The sequence below is a fragment of the Curcuma longa genome, unplaced genomic scaffold (assembly GCF_044706935.1).
Source record: "Curcuma longa cultivar G26 ecotype Majalengka, Jawa Barat unplaced genomic scaffold, ITB_CL_G26_1.1 contig_22643, whole genome shotgun sequence".
Lineage (NCBI taxonomy): Eukaryota > Viridiplantae > Streptophyta > Magnoliopsida > Zingiberales > Zingiberaceae > Curcuma > Curcuma longa.
In genome coordinates this window covers 1-15,714 of record NW_027431966.1, presented here as the reverse complement: position 1 = coordinate 15,714, position 15,714 = coordinate 1, and the positions used below count along the sequence as shown (strand labels likewise).

Genomic DNA, 15,714 nt, shown 5'->3' with positions numbered 1-15,714 from the left:
AGGTCGACAAAAAAAACTTTTTAGCCAAAATATTAAAGATTCAAATCCGCATAATAATATTTATTATGAGAGTCGTTAAAAGATAGGTAAATTTAAAATTTTAATAAAAAAATTGGGTGTGAGATAGAGTCACTAATTTGGATTGGATCCGTTAGGTTGGTCCACCCCACTAAATAATTTAGATGGATTGAATTGAAATTTTATCAATCCATTTTAAAGTGGATTAAGGTGGATCGATCCATTTAGGTTTGTGACTCGCGTGGGTTAGCCTGTAGCAAGCTTGGATTGGATCACATATTGAGAAAATTTATTTTTTTAAAAAAAAAATAAAATTAAAGTAAAAAATTTAATAAATTAATAATTAAAAATTAAAATAAAAAATTCAATAAATTAATGAGTTTGATCTACCTAAATTTTAAAATTTTAATTTGACCGTAATCTAAATTAAAATTTTTATTTTTTATTTATTTTTTTTTTATTTTTTTTTTTTTTGCGAGAGGCATGTGGGTTGGCCTGTTAAGGGGCGCCGAAACAGGAGCCGATGATTCTAGAAGCAGCGCCAACGGCTCGGTGGGCGCTTTGTGATGCTGCTCCCTTCCCTTCGTAAGGGGCGCTGAAACAGGTCCCTGCGACGACGACAAATCGGTAAATATCGATCGGCGTTTTTACGAGGTACGATCCGAATCCTCTCCCTACTCTGTGGATTCGTCATTTGCATATTTCGAAGACACGTTAATCCTTTAGCGGTCATTCAATAGATATTTCCTCTGTTTAGCTCGGTTTTTGATTTGGTTCGTTTTTTTTTGTTGCTCTTGGCCTGAAATTAGATCAAACAGAGCGCTCCATTTGATCTATTTCTAAGATAAATTAATCCTTTAGCGGTCATTCAATAGATCTTTCCTCTGTTTTGCTCGGTTTTTGATTTGGTTCGTTCTTTTTGTTGTTCTTCGCCTGAAATTAGATCAAATGGAGCGCTCTGTTCCCAGTGCAGTAGTTTAGTGTTACTATATATATACATATGAACATAATTAGATAATTAGTAGTCTTTATTTAGTTTTTTCAAATCCATCCGTCAAAAAAATTGATTTTTTGATCTGCTAATTCACTGATCTCCTTTTAGTTTCGATTTCGAGATTGCATTTAAAAATGAGCGTTGTGGGATTTGACGTCGGGAATGAGAGCTGCATTGTTGCGGTAGCACGGCAACGTGGCATCGATGTAGTTCTGAACGATGAATCGAAGCGTGAGACACCTGCTGTTGTCTGCTTTGGCTAGAAGCAGCGGTTTATTGGGACTGCTGGAGCTGCATCCTCAATGATGAATCCTAAGAACTCAGTCTCGCAGATCAAGCGTCTGCTGGGTCGCAAATTTTCGGATCCTGAGGTACAGAGGGATATCCAGTCTTTTCCATTTAAGGTGACTGAAGGGCCTGACGGGTTTCTGCTGATCCATGCAAACTACCTTGGTGAACTGAGGACATTTTCTCCGACCCAGATCCTTGGAATGGTTCTGTCGAATCTGAAGAGTATTGCAGAGAAGAATCAAAATGCAGCAGTTGTTGATTGTTGCATTGGAATTCCGGTTTACTTCAATGATCTCCAGAGGAGAGCGATGCTGGATGCTGCTATAATTGCTGATCTGGATCCTCTCCGCTTGTTCCATGAGACCACTGCTACTGCACTGGCTTATGGTATCTATAAGACAGATTTACCGGAGAATGATCAGGTTAATGTGGCTTTTGTTGATGTTGGGCATGCAAGCATGCAAGTTTGCATTGCTGGTTACAAGAAGGGGCAACTGAAGATATTGGCTCATTCATATGATCGGTCCCTTGGCGGGAGAGATTTTGATGAAGTTCTTTTCAAGTACTTTGCTGCTAAGTTCAGAGATGAATACAAGATAGATGTGTATCAGAATGCTAGAGCTTGTATCAGGCTCCGAGCAGCATGTGAGAAGCTAAAGAAGGTTCTTAGTGCTAATCCTGAGGCTCCATTGAACATTGAATGTCTGATGGATGAGAAGGATGTGAGAGGTTTTATCAAGAGAGAGGAGTTTGAACAGATCAGCATTCCCATCTTGGAGCGAGTCAAAGGACCCTTGGAGAAGGCACTTGCTGAAGGTGGGTTAAGTGTGGAGGATATTCACTCAGTTGAAGTTGTTGGATCAGGGTCCCGTATACCAGCTGTTATCAAGATTTTGACAGAGTTTTTTGGCAAAGAGCCAAGGCGTACCATGAATGCAAGTGAGTGTGTTGCTCGTGGTTGTGCTCTTCAATGTGCTATTCTAAGTCCCACCTTCAAAGTGCGGGAATTTCAGGTATTGAATTTTTTTTTATCTTCCATTTGCTTTATAATGGTATTTTACTATTTCATTAGCATAAAGTTCCTGAGTTGATGGCTAAATTTGTTTGACAATTTTTGTTTACCTCGTGGACAAAGTCCCTAACTATTTTTTCTTTACATGCTGTGCTACTTATTTCTGTTGATCTATTATGAAAATGATGGGAAATTGGGTGGATATTGTTCTTCACAAAATGATTGCTGTTAACTGCCAATCATCTGCATTTGTCTGATGTGTTTATATGGAGCATTACATCAACCAGTAATATATCAGTATTTGTAAGCCAGTAATGTATGAATTCAAATATCTTACTGCCTAGATAAAGGGCAGCCCGGTGCACGAAGCTCCCGCCATGCGGGGTCCGGGGAAAGGATCCATTGTACGCAGCCTTACCTTGTCTTTGGCAAGAGGCTGTTTCCAGGATTTGAACCCGTGATCTTACTGCCTAGATGATTTACAAAATTCTAAAAAAAAAATCTTGTAATAGTTTCCCTTCAGGGCACATGCCTGCCTGCCTAATCTTGCTCTGACATCGGTAAAATTTCGTCAAATGTTTAGATGGAGACAAGGTATGACTCAAATCAGACAAAGACAAATGCTTGTTTGTAGGATACTTGAGAGAAACCAATGGTATATATAGACATAAGGATTAATGGGAGGAAAGTCATCTGACATATATATTCTGTTTTGTTCTTTTGACTTATAAATTGTGCTCATGAAACTAACGGTTTATGTTTACATCAGGGTATTATTCTTATTTTTGGACACTTATTGACATTGTAAATTGTTCTTCACTTGCAGGTTCATGAGAGCTTCCCTTTCTCAATTGCCTTATCATGGAAAGGATCTGTTCCTGACTCTCAGCATGGAGCAGAAAATCAACAGATTAGAGTTGTGTTTCCAAAAGGATATTCGATTCCCAGTGTCAAAATTCTTGCATTTTACAGACATGCTACATTTGGAGTGGATGCTGTATATGCAGATGGAGGTGATTTACAAGTTCCAGAAAGGATCAGCAGTTACATGGTATATCATTAACTTTGGAAAAGTATTGCATCCATTTAGTTCCATTTTTTTGTTTTTTTTTCAGACTCAGTTCAGTAATTTATTAGAATTTGAGTTTTGAAACATTTACTTCCAAAAATAATAATCGAGAATTTTCATTATGATGAACATGTGATGGTGCTTTACAAACTCTGTTAAACTTATGCAAAATCAAGAAGCTTGGTTGTTTTTGACAATTCTAAAAAACTTGCAGATTGGACCATTCCAATCCAGCACTGGTGAGCGTGCTAAGCTGAAAGTAAAAGTTCGTTTAAATCTTCATGGAATTGTTTTTGTTGAATCAGCTATGGTAAATACTTAAAGTCAGCAATTGTATTGTTGATTTATTTAGCTACCCATTGACATGATTGATCCTGGGTCTGCAGATGTTAGAGGAGGAGGAAGTTGAAGTTCCCATCACAGCTTCAGGGCAACAACCTAAGGAATCTGTAAGAATGGATGATTCTTCAAATACAGAAACCGATGTCAACATGGAGGATGCAAAAACTTCTGATTGGGTTGATAATGGAGTACCAGAGTCGGTGGAAAAGCCTGTGCAAATGGAAACTGATAATAAGGTTCCTAGTTGGCTTTTAATTTTTTGTGCAGTTAGGTTCAACCTGAATCTTTAGTTCGTGATTGGATTTTTTTTTCCTCTGCATGGATTTGTTTCCCTCCTTAAAATGTTAAGATTTTTTTTCCTGCTAATTGGTTTGACGATTTAGTTCAGGTTTTGAGCTTGATCAGGTAATCAGTAACGTGGCCTTTGTTTTTTGGGTCAAATTATAGTTTGCTTCTGAAAAGCTCAAGTTTCCATTTGCACAATTAAGAGCTAGGATTCTTATTTCATTTGGCTCTCCTTGTTCTGTAGCTGATGTTGATAATTTGAGTTTGTTATTCCAAAAATGATGCCGGATAGTCCACATTTGCTTTTAAGTTTCATACTCTTGCCGTCTTCAACTGTACCAAATCTGTAATTCATTGGTTTCAATTTGGAGCTTATGTTTGTTCAGGCATTGACGTCTCGTTAATGATCCAACATTCTACATCTACATCTCCTATGAAAATAGGGTCTTATTTTGATCTCTTTTGGTCTTAAGCTATCAAATAGTTGGGCCTTATTCAGTTGCTGCATCTTTTACTGTCAAGAACATCGTTTCTAGATATGGGAACACATTACATATGCAATATGCATTCCAATAAGGTGGTTTGGGTGCCTAGCTTTGGCTAGGTAGATGTGCAGTGCCATGCTTGCGTAAGTTTCAAATCCATCTTTGTTATTCTAGATGCCAAGGGCCTAATCCAATCCTTAGTTTATTTCCCTCTGCTTGAGTGTTGGGGCCTGCATTGTTGGTTCCATGAAACTTGAAACATAGGGAGTAAAAATGGAATTATCTTTGCTTGAGATGTTTTTAGGGCATGCATCTCATGATATATGCCAATACTATTATATGTCTGATTAATGTTTCTACTTAAAATGATATTCTTTTTGTTTGACTTATGTTATTTTTGATTACCTATGATTGTTAATGTTTGCTTAACTACAAATTTAGTGATGCAATCATGTTGAATTATACTAGGGCAAGTATTGACATCCTGATTGTTTTCCTATGAAAATTACCAAAATATTTTCATACTTTTGCCGTCTTTTTTTCTACGTCTCCGTGTTTGTTTCATGCGGCATTGTATAACAGTGTCATTGCTGATCTTTATTTTAATTGGTAACCTGATACATTATCCTGTCACTCACATATCATTATACCTTTTTGTGGGTTATTGATATCTTTACTAGAATGATGAAAATTTTCTCCCTTTTTCTTTTTCAATTTCTATTTTTATTACGTTCTGCAGATTGAAGCTGTGAAAAAGAAGGTTAAGAAAATTAATGTTCCTGTTGTGGAGTTGGTTTATGGCGATATGTCAGCTGAAGAACTACAGAAGGCTGTTGAAAAGGAGTTTGAAATGGCCCTTCAAGACAGAGAGATGGAAGAAACTAAGGACATGAAAAATGCTGTGGAGGCATATGTGTATGATATGCGAAACAAGGTTGATATATATTTTTCTTTCTACTGTCCATCATATTTGCATCTAACAGCACATCTACCTTCAGCTTTACGGTAACTATAAAGCATTTGCCTCATCATCAGAGAAAGATGAAATGATTGCAAAGCTACAGGAAGTTGAGGATTGGCTCTATTGTTCCCGTCAAGAACTCTGCTGGGCGCACACGTCACTCCCTCAGATGCACTGTGCGGGAAAATGGTTGAAACTAGCTTCTGATCGCCGGGGACCTGCAATCACAGACACCGTGAGATGGCTGGCCGGCGGGACCGGCGAGACCACTCCGATGCTTAAGTCAGTGACGGCCGGAGAAGTGAACGAGAATAGAAACAGTGAGAAGTAGTGAGCACATCCCTGGCCCCTCTACAGGGGCTCGCCTTATATAAGGAGGAGTCGGTCCGTACCCTGGGCACAGCAAGGGAAACCTTACTGTGCGGGTACTTTCTGTACTGGCGCGGAATGGTGTCTTTAATGTCGAAGTACACTGTGGACAGTGTCGTACGTCGAGACGGCGCGTGGCCATGCCGGGCGGCGTGGCTGTCAGAAGGAGTGGTCAATAGGACAAAAGGTACGATTCGGCCCCGACTCCTTGGGTCGGGTCGGGGCTGCGGCTTGAGTCGGGGATGTTGATCAGTTGGGCCATCTGTGAGTCGGTGAGTCGGGTATGCCAGCCACTCGGCTTATCTGGGAGTCGGCCTGGCGAGATTGTTCGTCTCCTCGGCGGGCCCACTGGGCTGTCGGGCTGTCGGGCTTGAGTGGAGAGCCTCTGGGCTGGTACCCGGGAACCTGGATCCGGGCCTCAGTGCTTCAGCCGACTGTCTTTGGATAGTTGACTCGACTCGGCCGTGTCTCTCGGTCGGGTCCCGACCCGTATCCTCACGACCGTAACATCTATGAAGATGGTGAAGATGAAACTAAGGGTGTTTATCTTGCTAAGCTCGAGGAACTTCACGAGGTAAAACGTTTATTTTAATCTTATTGGTCTCTTGCCGTATCAAAGGTCCTTTGCTATAATGATATCTGTCTTGATTCCAGCAAGGTACCCCCATTGAGGAGCGATACAAGGAATGGATAGACAGAGGTCCAGCAACTATTCAACTTGCCCATTGCATCGAAAGTTTCCGAGGAACAGCCTCGTCGAATGACCCCAAGTTCGACCACATTGATATAGAAGAGAAACATAAGGTACAGCACTTTATGACAAAGGTCGATTTTGCTGTGGGTATCTAAAAACTGTGTTATGAATCTGCATGTCTTTAGTGGCTTACACAAAGTAGCTATGATACGTGATTCTGCTGTTTGTTCCACAGGTTATAAGTGAGTGTGGCGAAGCTGAAGCATGGCTAAGGGAGAGGCAGCAGCAGCAGGAAGCCTTGCCAATATATGTGACTCCAGTTCTTTTCTCCGCTGATATTCAAAGAAAGGTAGAGGCATTAGACAGGTGAGATTTACTTGTTGAAACATCCATCTCTTTCTTATTCAGCACTAGTAATTGTTACTTTCTGTATTTGTGATCTGCCTGCCACTGGTTCTGAATCCTTATTGGTCGGTTTTAGTTATAGATAGAAAGTTTGGTGAACATTTCTGGTTGGGTCTCACGTTAGAAATACATGGAAAAGATTCTAAAGTTATAAGATGGAGATATCTATATTAGTACGAGACTTTTTGGGTAAAATTCAAAAATAAAATCATGAGAGCGTGGGTCTAAAGTGGACAATATCATACCATTTTGAAGATATATATATTCTATCAGGCCTAACAATGGTATCAGGGGTCCGTTGGAACCATTAAGGAGGGGCTCCCATTGGTCCTTTGTTTGAGGGGATACAATCAAAATCCCACATTGAAAATACTTGGAAAAAGTTTTGGGGTTATAAGATGAAGATAAAATAAAACCGTCCCATATTGAAAATATATGGAAATAAAATAAAACCGTCCCATATTGGAAATACATCAAAAATATCTGGGATTATAAGATAGAGATAAAATAATACCATAATTTGTTTTACAATATATATGGATGTGGGTATAAAGTCAACAATATTATACTATTTTAGAGATATATATAGATTCCATCGGATCTGACATTAACTTATTACTAATATGTATGGGATTATATTCAAATCCTTCAGTTCTATCCACACAGCTGCCCCTAATTTGTTGGTTTATATCTGTTGCAGGTGTTGCAAACCAATAATGACAAAGCCACGCCCGTCTCCAGCTAAAGCACATACACCCCCTTCAACTCCGACCCCCGGCAAGCGATCTCCGACCGCCGAGCCGCAGAACCAAGGAGAGAATGCCTCATGAGAGCCCGTATCTGAGGAGGGCAGTCAACCACCCCCAGCCTCAGCCACCTAGCTAATCAATACCAAAACTGCTCCATCTGTATAAGAACATCAAATTTAGTTTGCTGATAATACCAAAAGTGCTCCATCTGCATATATAGGAACATCAAAGTTAGTTTCTCTTATTCACTGCCTGCTCGATCATTTTGGTTTTCAGCGCGAGTGAGGGTTCTCGTCTGAGGGGTCTTAAATGTGTGCCTGAGATTTATTGTGTTACCTTCTTGAATACTACAGTGTGATCACGAGAAATTTCTTACCTTTTGATCCGAACTCCCAATTGTGACCATTCATGAGATTCTTTTTTTTTTACCATTCACTCAACTTATTTAGAGTTGAACGGGTCTGTCCGATTGAATTAAAATTTTATCAATTTATTTTAAAATAGATTTGAATTAATGATAACCAAAATGATGACTGGTGTACAAAGAGCGATCTGCGTGGGACTTCGGAACCGCCGGTTCGACGGTTCGGAACCGCCGGTTCGACGGTTCGTGGGAGGTCGACCCTTAACCTTAACCGCCCAAGACGGTTACGGTTCACGGTTCGGAACCGCCGGTTCACGGTTCGGTTCACGGTTCGTGACGGTTCGAGATTATTATATTAAAAAAATTAAAATTTAAAATTTATTAAATTTAAAACTTAAAATTTATTGAAAAAAGGGCTTGCACTTATTAAGTTGCCTACGTATCCCCTTAGGGTATAGGGGAATCAAAGCCCACGTAGTTCTTTTACATTTTTACCCTTTTACATCACTCATTCACTCACTTCCATTTCCTCCCGTTCCTCCCGTCGTATTCGTTCCTTCCGTATCAAATTCTTCGGCTTCATCTTCTGAAAGTTGCATTCCTTGGATTCTCTTCTCGGCTCTGGTCCAATCGTCGAGTAGTGCTTGGGCTTCCAATGAGTCGGGAGACATAGTTGATCGTCGTTCATCTAATATGTTGCCGCCGGCACTGAATGTCTGCTCCACAGCAACAGTTGACACTGGACATGCTAAAATTTCTTTGGCAATTACCGAGAGAACGGGAAAACTTTAAGCCTTCTGTGACCACCACTTCAAAATATCGAAATCTTCGCTGTCTGCTTCATTAAAATCAAAAGAAGTGGTAAAATAATTCTCAAGTTCCTGTGTGGAACTTGAGGTGTCCTCGTGGACGTTTCGTCCGTTCTTTTAATAAAAGTTGTGCTTTTGTAAGTTTTAAATTAACATTAGTAGTTTGTTGTTGTGTTTCAAAATATTAGTTTGTGTTCCATATTTAACATAATATTGATTATAAATATCAGATAAATAATTTCTAATAATATATATAATATTACAGGATTGTAGAAGAAGAATCTTTAACAGGAATTAAAGCGTCATAATAGACAATACCCTTTTTCTAATTTAAATCTAGGATCTAAAGCAAATGCAACTAAATAAATTAAATAAAAATATTTTTCCCATTTTGTTTTCAATAAAGCTTCATTATTAATATGTTCATTTAAAATTAATACTTACTACAAAAATTCACTAAAATTAATGATCAGTAGGATAATAAACACCGGAAAGTTGTTCGGTTGCATCATTAAAAACTTTTAAAATTTCACAAATACTACTACAAATATTCCATTGTTGTGAAAATAAATATATATTAGTATTACTATTTTCTGCAAAAAATAAACATAATAAATCTTTATATTGAAATGAATCTTGTAATAATTGATATGTAGAATTCCAACATGTTGGTACATCACGTGGAAATTTTTTAGGTCTCATTCCATTAGATTTTATTTGCTATTCTAATTGGTTTAATATAATTTTCTAAAAGCCTTAATCCATAAAAAAATGGCAAACACAACGAATATGAAAAAATAAACCACCAATAACAGGTTGACAAATAAATTTTAATTCGTGTGTTTATCTTTTTGAAAATTAATGGTGGTAGAAAATAATAATTCAATTCCACCACTACGTGTCATAATCAAATTCCCCGGCTATGGATAACAATGCGATGACGTGGCGTACAAAGAGCAATCCATCGAGTGAGAGATCGAAGGTGTTGGGCGGCCTCGATGGATTGGATGTTGGGATCCGCTGGAAATTGAGAATGAGAGTTAGAGAGTAGAGCAGTGTGTGAAAAATGATGAAATGAGCTCCCTATTTATAGAATTTGGATCATAACGGACACTAAATCCTAGCCATTGATCAAAAAACGGTCAAATGATCTCATCCGTTGAAAAAAAAAATCAAAAAAAAAAACTAAAAAGCCTCCCCGTTGGAACCGCCGGTCTTCGCCCTTCTTGCTTTACGATTAACGCGTAGGTAGGTCTGTGTGTGTTTTTTTTTATCGGTCGCATAATCAAATTCCCCAGACAATGCACGACCGCTCGATTGACGTTGACGGAGGGTGACCCGATCGATTGCCCGGCGAAAGCGGTTCGATTTCGACGCGATTCGTCCACAGAAAAACGAAGAGAGATAGAAAGCGGAAAGAGAAAGGAAGACAGTAGCGGAGCGACCGGAGATTGCTGTGAGCGAGGGAGTGAGTGAGCGATGGGGCTTCTTGCCGGGAGCCCGTCGGCCTTCCCTTCCTCGTCTATTTCCCCTTCTGCACTGCTCGCTGCTCGCAGAAGAGCGGCGACGAGGAATCCGGTGGCCGCAGCTTGCTGCGCGAATGAGGAGAGTCCCGTGGGTTCCGCGGGGGCTTCCCGAAGAAGGACGCTTCTGCTTGTGGGTATCTCAGTTCTTCCCTTTCTCAAACTTCGAGCAATCGCTGCGGATGGTTTGTTAGTCGAAGGTCAGTTCATAATATGTTCTTGATGTTATTTTCTTTGTTGTATCTTTTTTTTCCCCTTGAAGTTGATGGGGTTTCTTGTTAGTTATGGTTCGTTAGAGTGTTGGCGTTAAGAATTCCTTTGGTAATTTGAATTGTTAGCGAAATGGAAAACGTTTATGCTACCTCGATTATTTTCTAGTTTTGTAAATTTGAAATCCCTTTGTCTAGACTGGTGGAGTGATTATCAGGTTATTGATTAATTTGGTTTGTCAAATGTGTTATCCACCTTATAGCGATTTCAGAAGTATATTTTCCTACCTATTTTTCACTTTATAAATGGAAATTTATCATACTGACGTAGAATATATTAAGAACTATAAATGTGAAATTACTTCACTACCATTTTTTCTTATAGTTATATGCTCTCGTTGCACTACCATTTTTTCTTCTCAATTAGTTATATGTTCTTGTTGCACAACCACAAAACATTTGTGAAGACTTAAGATTTGCATGGTTGTTTTGTTGTTTTTGTTTCAGTTTCGTAACCTTCTCCTTAAATTTTCCTCCTTCCCTCAAATTTTATCCATATGCTACAGAAGTTCATCATTGATTCTTGCAACTATACATTGTTTATATTCTCATATAAGATAATGTAACAAGTTTCTTTTTTTCGATGTTAGTTAGCTAGTTTGGAGTCCATTCAAATTTGCAATTAAGATTTTTGGAATGTTTTGAATTTGTTTTCCCTTTATTGGTTCTAAGATTTTTTTCCATACTCTTAGGGTACACACAGTGATTTGATCTGGTTATGCCTAGAGCGATTGAGATATAGAATCAATTCCTAAGTCCTTCATGAGATACTGATATTTTCACTATTGTAGTTGAATATGTTTAGTAGACATCAAATATCTTAAATTAATTTCTGAATAATGATTTTGTGGATAGTTTATCAACTAACTTTTAGCTGTGTCGTGGCACTCCATATTGAGGCAGAGTCACAAAGTAATGGAATCAGACAACAAAGTTATATGGTTCAACCAATGGGCTTTCGTCGACGGGCAAAGACAATAAAGCAGAGTGTCACTGAAGTAGATAAAGGTACGAATATGACAGGTGGTGTAAAACCCACACATACTTGTCTGCCATCCAGCATTATCAATTCTCTCTAGCCCAAAATGATAATCTGAAAACACAATATAGTATCTCTAGAGTGATTTTGGTTTATAAACAGGCACGATTTCATTGATTCATATAAATAAGGCTCTAACTTGGGTTTGGATCTATCTCTATGATTGACATATGGCCAACTTCAGTAATATGATATGTCCACAATTGAGCACAGTGAATTATGACTTCCCAACTAGTTTCATGCTTGGCCAAAACTGAGACCTAACCTGAAAAAAATAGGTTTATGATTATTTGATATGAACTCTAGATTTTAGCCTAGATGGTTAAACATTAGCATTCTAAGCGGGCATGGATCAAGGCAATCAGATCAGGCTTCGGCTGAACATAATTTTCAAGATTACATTCTAATTTGGTCAAGTAAGGGTGGATTAGGAAAAATATCAATTGGGTGGTTTGATTTTTGATGAAAAAAAGTTTATTAAGTTGGATTTTGGGCTTTCTATATTTGAATCATGTCGTTTCTAAGGTGGGTCAGGTTACCACATTGGACAAAAGAATACTTTGCCATAGTTTTCAATTATTAAAAGTTCAAGACATAAAATTTAGAGATATTTTGTTTGCTGTTTTTATGAAGACACCTGAGTTCATGAAATCACAATGCTTTCATGACACCACAACACTTTTGAGAGCTAGTGTTGGTAATCCTTCATCTTTTGTTGTTTGAGGAGCATACATTTAATTTGGAATATCATGTGTTTAAAGGATGATCATGCATGATTTTGTACTCAGCAATGTGCATAAATACTATATGATGCATCTCAACTCAAAGAATTACTTTTATCCCTTCCACCAGTCATTACCAGTGCTGCACATCCTTAGTAATCATAAATATTTGGATGAAACATGTAGTCTAATGATTATTTGATGAATAGTGTAAATCAGTTGAAGTTTGTTTTCTTCATATCATATGTGGAACCATTGTTTTGGCCGTGCATTATGTCTTTGTTATTTCCATGTTGCCAATATTTAATTTACTGAGATGATGAACAGACTCAGTCTTATTATAATTTTAGGGTTTATTATGAGACATGCACTACATAGTGCCACCATAATGTACTCTGCTTTTGGTGATTATTCCACCGTGTAATGACAGAATTTTGTACATCACTAGCTTTTCATCCAATCATTAACTTCTACTTTTGTTTTCAGACAAACAAGATTTGATGCTACCAGATAACCAAGATATCCTAATGCCAGATAAACAAGAGGTTATTGTGCTAGATAATCAAGACGCCATTGTGGAAGACAAACAAGATGATAAACAATTGGAAATACAAAATGTTAAAGATTCCATGCTTGAAGTTTCATCTGAAGTACCTAATCAATTAGAGGTGACTTGTTCTAAACTACCATGTTTTTATCTTTGTACACATTTTACGTTCTAGGTTGTCATTTACTTATATCCTATTTGCTTGCAGCAAGCAGCTTTTCAAAATGCACCAGTAAACTCTTTTGTGTCTTTCTTAAACGAGTTCGGAATAGTTGCTTCCGGTGTTCTTGGTGCATTATATGCAACTTCCCAGAAGGAAATGACATCCATTGAATCACATGTGGAATCTGTATGAATCTCCAATCCTGTTAATCAGAGTTCTTAAATGCATTTATTTGGATTTTTCATTGGATACATTCAGACAAGTCATTGAAAATTAGCATCTCAATTTTCTAAATTAATACATTCAGTTACTTGCATTCAAAACAGAGCTGATCTAGTGTGAAGATTATATTATACTTGAAAGCAATCACTTAAATCTTGCAGTTGGATGGTAGAATTATTGCGACTACAAATTACTTACTTGGTAATTGTTATGCTATCAATATTGATACAGATGAAAGATAAATTGACTGAAAAAGAAGCAGAAATGTCTTCGCTGAAGGAGAGCTTTGAGAAAATATTACAGAGGGAGCAGGAGGAGAAAAAGAACCAAATCAGGAACTTTAAAGAGAAGGAAAGTTCTCTGCTAACTCAACTAGATTCAGCAAATGGGACTGCAGCATCTTTGCAGCAAGAGTTGAATGATAACCGAAAACTATTTGAGGAGCTCAAAGGGCGTATTAGCGATCTTGAGAGCAATGTTGCAAAAACCGGCAGAGACAAAAAATTACTTGAGGACAAAGTTAAAGAGAAAGTAGATAGTATCAATGTTCTACAAGATAAACTAAGCATGCTTAGCTTGGAGATAAGTGACAAGGAGAAGAACATTCAAGATCTTAAATCATCTCTTTCTGAAAAAGAAACAGAATGTGCTCAGTTGAGCTCAAATGTTGAACACTTAAAGAATGAGCTTGCTGTTGCAAATTCAACTATTGAAGAGTTAAAACAGGAATTGCTTGTAGCTAAAACTGAATTAAGTTCAAAGATATCTTCAATTGATTCTTTAAATCAACACATTCAGTTGTTAGAATCAGAGAAAGATAGTGCCTTGCAAAGAGTTCAAGATCTCAGAAAAGACTATAGTGATTTGGAATCTTCTTCAGAGAAAAGAGCAGCCCTTACTGCTGATTTGTTATCCAAGAAAGATGACCAACTTCATCTTCTTGAAGAAAAGCTTGAGTTTGCATTAGAAGAAGTAAAGAACAGTAATATTGTTATTGCTGAGCTGAGAGAAGAAAAGGATAGTGCCAAGGCATTACTGGAAAGAGAAACTATTAGTATGAAGAAGTTGAGTGATGAGCTGCAGGCTAACATAGAAGCACTGGGAGATTCTAAAGTTGAAGCTTTGAATCTGTCCAAGGAACTGGAAGAAGCTAAAGTTTCATATAAGAAACTTATGTCTGAGCTATCAGAGATTCAGCACAGTTTTATTGAGATGGAGAAACTGTTGACGCAAAGTGTGGAAGAAGCTAAGTCTAGTACAAAGCTAATGTCGGACGAATTAATATCAATTAAAGAGAATCTGAGGAGAACCAAAGAAGAACTTGATATCTCATCCAAAGAATTAAATGATATCATGGGAGATCGTGCAAACTTAAAGAAGGAATTAGTGGAAACATACAAGAAACTGGAAAATGCTGTGAATGAGTTGAAAGAAGAGAAAAATAGCTTCCAATTTGAATAAGGAGCTTGAAGTTTCGAGGAAACAAATGCAAAGAGAGACTCAGAAGCACGAAAAACTCTTGAGGCTGATCTGGATGAGGCTACCAAATCACTCAGCGAGATGAATAAGAGCGCATTATTGCTCTCAACTGAATTAGAGAGCACTAGTTCTAGGTGCACCAGCCTTGAAGCAGAGAAAGATATGCTATTGCAGTCCTTCACAGAGCAGAAAAGGACTGTTAAAGAAGCTACGGAAGATATTGAAGATGCTCAGAACCTCATTTTGAAGCTTGGCAATGAGAAAGAGAATTTAGAGAGGAGGACTAAGAAGCTCGAAGAGGAATTGTCCTCTGCAAAGGGTGAGATACTACGATTGAGAAGAGAGATCAGCCTGGAGAAGGAACATTCTACCGTGCACCAGCCAAAGACCAAAGTGACAGCAGGGGCTCCTATTACAGCTAGGAAGACAAATAGCAGAAGGAAAAAGGGTGGATCTACATGAGGATATATTTTTCACCTAAAGATGACAATCTGGTATTTTAATCTTAGATGTTCTATTGCTTATTCTTCCTTCTATTCCAACTAGGACCTTTTAGTTTCATGATCATTACAAGAGTATCAAGGGCACCACCTCTGGTACAACTTGTCCATCTATATTCCATCTTTTTTGTTTAGTATGGCATGCTTTCGTAAGTAGTTATAAGCACAATTTTACTCATATTTCTTTTGTATAGATGAATCTTTGAGCCCTATCAGCAGTAAGTTGTTAATGGATGTATTTCTTTTCCCCATCTTGTGAGCTTGTTATGAATCATCCTTTGTGCACTCACTTTCATTTGTTTGATTCACTTTTATGCCTTCTGTATCACCTCTTTACTTCTCTACTTCTCTCATTGATCAACATGAACTGTTTGGTGTTTTCTTAGATGATTTGCCCAGCAAA

General features: G+C 37.9%; 2 pseudogenes; both read left to right on the top strand.

Moving 5' to 3' along the window:
• The first annotated feature begins 591 nt into the window (after positions 1 to 591).
• On the top strand, positions 592 to 7,806 carry LOC141817945 (heat shock 70 kDa protein 15-like; annotated as a pseudogene).
• A 2,517-nt stretch (positions 7,807 to 10,323) lies between these two features.
• On the top strand, positions 10,324 to 15,595 carry LOC141817946 (MAR-binding filament-like protein 1-1; annotated as a pseudogene).
• The last annotated feature ends 119 nt before the right edge of the window (positions 15,596 to 15,714 follow it).